Here is a 7,418-nt window from a genome sequence, read left to right on the forward strand (position 1 = left end):
AGAACTGCAGGTGTGGGTAGGCAAAAAAAAAGGATAAAGTTAGAGTGGTTTTCCCTGGGTTAAAAAAATAATAAAATCAAAAGCTTCAACATTTCTAATGGCACTAGAGGTAGTTCTGCCCAACATCCGCAAACTGCTGTTTGACTTTTTATTATGTGTTACAGGAAAGTGAGCACAGAAGAGGGGTTCTAACATCCAAAAGAGCAAGAACAATCAGGGAAAAAGTCGTACCTACAAAAACCTGCTGACTTCCAGCTCGAAGGTCCCTCTCACTAGTGGCAGGACTGAGGCTGCAGATGGCTTCCTGCAATGCTCAGAGGGGGTTACAGCGTGGCAATGGGAATCCTACTGGGGGCAACCTGCAGGGATGGGAGCCGTGAGAGGCCGATGGCACGGTTTGCCTTGGTGTGTACAGTAATCCTGGCCCTGTGCACAGCTCGTGCGATTGCAGCTCTGTTTGTCCTGGCTGCCATCAGGGCTGTGGCACCAAGAGACAAACGTATTCATTAACCGAGGACTGGCGTGGGTGGTGGGTAGGGGTCACTGGCCACCACAGCCAGTCCCCATGCAGCCGCTCTCAACCCTCCTGCTGGTAGCGGTGGCAAAGCACAGGGTGAAAAATCCTCCAATTTTGACCCCTTTGCTGCATATGAAGGCCCCCCGAGACACCCACCAGAGGGATGCTCGGCACAGACCCTGGTTACAAGGCTGAGCAGCAGCTTGCTCACGTGCCACACCACTCCTGCTCCAGCCAGACCAGGCTCTACGGCACTGGATGCATCACAACACCCACAGCAAGAGCCAGACACGTCCCCAAGCAGCATTTCAGTCAAAACAGCTGGGAAGAGAAAGATCCCTCAGTGTACTGAAAGGGAACAAGCCCCAGTGCAGCACTTTGATGGCAGCAGTCAGCCTGGGGCCAGGCAGGCACCGCACCGGCCAGGAGCATCCTTCGGCCCCGCGGAGGGCATGTCCCCAGAGATCCCTCTGATCTCTGCCAGCTCACACCACCCGGCACAACCGCAGAGCCACAGCTGTGTTCCCGACTCCGTTGGCAGCCAGGGATGAACCGAACTTGCCAGAGGTGCCAGTGGCCCAGCTGGAGGAGTGTTGAGGCCCCCACGCCCCACGGGCGCCTGTGACTCCCGTGGGGCCAGCGATCCTCCTCTCCTCCCGCATCCCTCGGGCTCCGCTCGGCCCTTTGATCTGCAGCTACATTGTTTAACAATCTTTGAAGTGTGCAATGAGAAACACCCCGTGCCGCGCGCGGGAGGCTGGGCAGAGCCCTCCGGAGCAGCCAGCAGCACTGCGGCAGCCACAGCTGGTCGGGGGACAATAAATCTGCAGCTGGAGCTGCATAAAGGGAGGCAGTAAACAAGAGCGTTCACCTCGCATTTGCTCTGCGCTAATTGCATCGGAGCACTTCCCAGGCTGTCTCTTCTTTTTCTTGAATGCGGCTAAAGATACATTCTTCATTTGCTTTTCCCCACCCTTCTCCCTCATTTTTGTTTGTGAGCAAAATCCTGCCAGGAAAGAGCTGCAGGACTGTTCCCATTAGATTCGGAGCTGATGGATGGAGTGTCCCAAGGGAGGCTAACCCCTTGAGATGGGGGAGCAAGTGTAATGGCGTCTCTTTTCTCTCCTTAACCCTCCCATCGGCCCTGAAAATTGGTTTTGTTGTTCCTTAGGGAGCCGTTCTGATCTGCAGCCTTTCAGCAGAGGTAGGAGCTCTGGGGGCATTGCTCGCCCTCAGCTTCATGGCTCACCACAGCCACTTTCCCAGACAAAGACAAACCAACCAAAAAACTCACAATGCCTCCCATGAAATCTTTTTTGGGTACAGCAGATGCTGTACACATCTCACTGCATCTATCTCAAAGACATCTCTCCTCTAAACCCTTTCCCCCTACACTACCACCGAGCCTTGGAGGTTTGTGTCCCGCAGACCTCCAGTCCATCTCCATGCCCTCTCTGTCCTCCCTCATTTTTTCTCCTGCCCATGTTCTGTTTTCCAGCAGTGCTGACTGGATACCGGCAGGATCCTTAGAGCACCCAGAAACCCAGACCATCAGGCAAAAACCTCACAGGAAGCCACAGCCACCCCCGTTGCAGCATAAACTGCTCAAAGGTACCTGGCTCTCAGGATATCACACAGGATTGTCCTTTTCTTGGGCAGCCACCTGGAACGAAGGCACCCAAGTGTTTACCCAGCTTCTGCTCTGCTACAGGCCTTACACAACCTGGCAGGCAGAGGCCTAAAGGACACGTGTGGCAAATGCCTTCACCACAACCCAGGCAAAGCATCGTTCCAGCTGGTGATACACAGTTCTCACTGTGCACAGGGCTGCTGCCGTGCTCACAGCAAGTGCTGCAGCTCACCAGGGGCCAGAGGTGCTGTGGACACAGCCAACCCATGGGCTTTGCTCCCAAACGTGGGAATCATCCCATGGGTTACTCTTGCCTCAAGAAATACCCTTCCTCCTGGCTGCTTCTCCTACCACTGCAAAATATTGGCAGGGACCTCCCTATGAAAAGGGCTGTCCTCTGTCACAAATCTGCAAGCCGTGCTTGGAGCCCCAAGTCTTGGTGAAGTCCCAGTCTGGGACTGCAAGGTTTCAGGTGTTTTTCTGCGAACCCCTGCCAGAGAAGGAACAACACAGCCTTTGTTCAGCGAACAGGACACCAGTGGCTGAAGTCTTAGCACAAAACTGCTCCAGGGCTCTTTGTGACCGCACCTGCCTGGAACAGGTTTTGTGGATTTAACGACCATATAATTCCTGCTAATTAACTGTGCTTTCCCTTTTGTCCTCTGGAGAGAGGTGCCCAGCAGAAAGTATGTGGTTTAACTACCCTGGAGCAAGGCATCGACAACCCCAGAGCAAGCCTCCATGGGCAAACACAAGTCCTCACCTCGTGCCTTCAAGCCCTGGTGGCATGGATGAGTTGAATTGCAAGTTGCCATCTACAGGCTGAACCACTGCATTTTGCTCAAGTGCCTCATGGAAAGGCAAGGATCCCCTCCTTGCTTCAGTGGAGATATTTGCCACAGGTTTAAGACATTCAGTGGGATGAAGGCTGCAAAAGAAAGAAGGCTAATCAAGCCCAGCACCTCCAGTGTTGCATTTCCCCATGGGCAGCTCTTGTCCTGTCTCCTCCAGTGGAGACCACAAGACCCAGGGTGCAGGTTGGTGCAAACCCAGAGTTTGCAAGCCCTACCCCCGATGCTGCAATGGCCGAGGGCTGGCAGGATGAGGTGATGGTGCTCAGGAGCCAGAGGAGATGGGCTCTTGCAAGCTGGACATCTTCACCACTAGCCTGGCTGCTTCCTCCAAGGCAGAGCAGGAGCAAAATGTCGAGCCAGGTCCTCGTGTTTGGCCCTCCCAGGGCACAGCACAAGCTCCCTTTTCTCTTTGCAGGCCACCACTGCTCTCCAGCAGCAGGGAATCAAGTTGCCTCATTATGGTTTTAGCATTGGTAATTGCCAGTTACAAGAAACCCACCTAAAGAAGAAAATGTCCCTTCTCTCTGAAAGGATGCTCCAGTCCCAAGGACATGCTCATGGGATGGTCTCTGACTCCAGCAGCTGGATTCTGCAGCACCCACCCAAGCTGCAGGCAGGGGATTTTTACTGACTTCTCCCTGCACACAGATTTGTTGTGGACATGGTCATTCATGAGGGATACCACAGGAGAAGTCGTGCAAACCCTCCTGGAAGCATCCAGCTTGCAGCAGCCCATCTGTGGGGTGAGAAGGAGAGCAGAGGGATGAGCGTGGAATCACATCCCAGTTCCCCCCAGCCTGGAGACAGACCAAGTACCAAGGTCTCAACTCGCCTTTGAGAACCCCAGAGGGGTGTTCCCCACACCAAGAGCTCCTGACCCACCTGGTGAAAACACTTTGCAGCCTCAAGAGCTACTTGGAGCAGGAGCCAGGGAAAGCTGTCTCCCTTAAAAACCAACCCACAAGTCTTAGTCTTGGCCAGGCAGGTGATTAGAGCTTTGTTTGCAGATGATTTTGAACTAGAAAAGGGGAAGGAGAGAGCTTCAAACCATGGAAAACAGCTCTGGGGAGAGGCAGCCTGCTGCCTCAAGGAAGGCTGCTCAAGGGCCAGCTTCAGGGCTAAGCTGTTAAATGGGGAATATCAGCTTTCTTCACAATGGAGATTTCTAGCCTTTTTGCCTATTGTTAAGGAAAAAAAGGAAAACGTGACCCTGCTACATCTTAAATAAAAGCCTGAAGTTCATCTCTAGCTCCCTCCTGTGACTCCTGCACAGAGGCTGCTCTAAACCTGGCCTGAATAAAGCTTTACTTACTAAGCAGTATCCCACTGTCACTATGGGAATATTTATAGCTCCCAGTCATGTACTGGAAATACTTAATACACATATAAAGTAAAATGTGTCCAGATGCTTAAACAGGCATTGGCATCACATACACAATCCAGTTGGTCTGATTTCTGTGCCAGGCAACCTGGGAAAAACTCTGAATCAAGAGGTGAAATCCCAATGCCTTTTCCATTCAAAGTCTGGATCTATCACACAAAAGCCCACCTTGCATCCCGGTTTTCACATCCACACTCACATTCCAGCTGGCTCTGCCCTTTCAGGATGCTAAACTACCACTGCCTCAGGGAACGCAGCCCAAAGATCTGCCCCAGCCTGAGCCCTAGTCTACATTTTATTTGCCCTGTAGGTTGCTTTCTCTACACTGTATTTGGACATGTACCCTGTCACTCTGAGTAGTTTTATGTATTTATAGATTTTATAACTTCCCCATATTACATATTGAAAAGCAATATCTGCACTGCTAAGATGTCTTTATGCTCGTATTACTTATTCTGCTCACCTTTGCACCCACAACCCATCGATACTTCCCATGCCCCATTCCCAGACAGCCGTAGTGATCAGATTGGTTTTGCTGTGAAAACACCAAGTTCCTCATGGTCCAAAGCGAAAGGCTTTGACCAGCAATGGATGCGACACAACCCCCTTGGTCTTTGGGACCTGCACTTCAACACAGCTACATACTTTCCTCTTTTTCTCCACTGCACATCTACTGAGTAGAATCTGGCAGCTTTTGGGTGGAGAGGACTCGTCGCTGGCACTTCTCCCTACGTGCCTCCCCACAAGCTGACCTCTGCTCCATGCACTCGTAAGCCCCTTGCAGCCTGGGAAGCTGGGCAAAAACATCTCTGCATGGCAAACCATCACTGGGGCTGTTCCCCATGGCTTGCTGCCCCAAAAGCTCCCCTGTACCCAGATGGATGAGCAATTCTGTTGGCTAAGCCCATCCCAAGCCCCACATTGGTGGGACTGATTTCCTTCCATGCCAATGCCCTTTCCCATTGTCTTCTTGCCATTGCTCTGCCTGTTGTGCAAAGCTTGCAGAAATAACCTCAGAACAGTTTCTGGACTTCTTGCTGTAGGGGTATTGCTAAATCATATTATTCTTGCTGTCATGCTAGAAAAAAAATTATCCACTTCAGTACAACCATTAACCATAATTAGTGCTCAGTTGCACAGACAATCTGGAACAGGGGGATCTGATCTTCTGCTACCAGTCAATAAATCTCTCCAAGAGCACAGGGACCAGTCAGCAAAGTGAGCAATCACTCATTTCTGCTCCTGTAACTACTTTTAAATGCCCCAGCAAACAAGCTCACAAAGAATATTTTCCCTATTCTTCTGTACCAGCTCCTGCATCAGCTTCTATTAACAGCCAATGTCTCTTGGGTTTCCCTGGATCACCAGCCTGCGAGACTGAGAGCCAGGCACTTAAGAAGCCCTGACAGATGCAGCCCTAAGATATTTGGGTATCTGGGGCAGAAAAGCCCCCAGTCTCATAGCAGGTTCCTCCTGGCCCAAACCCTACCTGCTGGGCAGGTGTAATGCAAGGCCTGGGACCCACAGTTTGTGCTGGGCCTCACTGGGCTGCTGCAGCATCTTCTGCTCCTGGGGCTGCTCCCTTCCCAGCAGGCACTTTATAATCCTCCAGACCCTTTATAATCTCTGGTCCTCAGCACCTGGCCCCAAAAAAATAAATAATCCAAAAGCCTCATCTAGCGCCTTTCACAACATTGCAAGACATTGCTCATGCCGCTTGCTCCGAGCAATCAGATCTCCCATGGAATCTGCTGTCCCCAGCCCTGCAGGTTGGCTACACAGCATCACTATCTCTTCCTGCAAGGGTTTTAAGGAGCTGATTTTGCCTCTAGAGTTAAGTTCACTTGCATTAAGATATCAATTAACTTCCCTGTTGAACTTTTAAGTCTTCCTTTGGACTCTGAAAGAGCCTGGACGCCTCCACAAGCGGTGCAGAAGTTGCCCCTCATGGCTTGTTCTTCTCACACTGCTTCTGCCTGGGTCTGTCCAGGGACATGCAAGAGGACAGCAAGGCCTGCTGGTTGCTTTCCAAGCTCTTCACTGGGCCTGAAGGCATTCAGGCTCAGCCAGGACAGCCCTGGAGCCCACAGCCCACCCTAGCAGGAGTCTTCAAGGTACCATCAAGCCCGAACTTAGCCAAAATCCCGGCTCGCTTCCTCTGGTTTAGGGAAGCATCTGACCTACTGAGAGGAGAAAGAACCCAAACCCATTAGGGAGGGTGTCAAAACTGGACCTTCCCTACTCAAAATTCAATATAAAGTCTTGGGAAAACACTTAGGAAGAGGGTGAATGTCTGAGCCTGAGCTTAAATAGAGATCCTGGCCCCATGGCTGTGGGTGGTATGGGTCCCAGGTGAAGCTACTTGGGGCAGCTAAAGCCCATTAGTGCCCTCAGGGCCCCAACACTGAAGCTGATGAGGTCAGTTCCTCCCTTGGGCTTAATCTTGGTGCAGGTTAAACAGCAGGTGAGACACATTTTAGTGAAATTAATCCAGCTCCTGTCTGAAATGTCCCAGATGCAGCAAGAGATGCTTATGGCACGAAGAGTTAACAACTGGTTTCAGCTGGATGCGGCCAGCTCTCTGACCCCAGGCTCACAGGGTGCAGTGGTCCAGGGCATCTTTTGGATCTCTGTGCCCACAGCCAAGATGCTGAGTGAACCCAGAGCTGTGAGGTCCAGACTATGGGGAGACCTGTCTGCTCTGCCCCAAATCCCACCCCACGCACAGCCCGGGTGCCAAGCACGGGTGGGTGGAAAGTGCACGGAGCGTACACCTGCCTTTGCCCTCCTTCCTTCACCCACAGCCACTAAGCATCCTGCTCCCCGTTGGCACCACAGTCCGGGTACTGGCTCCTCCAGCAGCACCCATAAGCAGACCCACGCCGGTACATCAGCACCCCCCGGCAACCCACGTGGGGAGACTTGATGGTACCCAACTTGACCTGGTTTGCTCTTCAGCCTCCCCTCACTCCATGGCTGAGCTGCCCCGGGACCGGGCGGCAACTGGAGGCGGCGCGGCAGGAGCGGGGGGTCCGC

The sequence above is a fragment of the Charadrius vociferus genome, unplaced genomic scaffold, assembly GCF_000708025.1.
Source record: "Charadrius vociferus isolate BGI_N301 unplaced genomic scaffold, ASM70802v2 scaffold39, whole genome shotgun sequence".
NCBI classification, from domain to species: Eukaryota; Metazoa; Chordata; class Aves; order Charadriiformes; family Charadriidae; genus Charadrius; species Charadrius vociferus.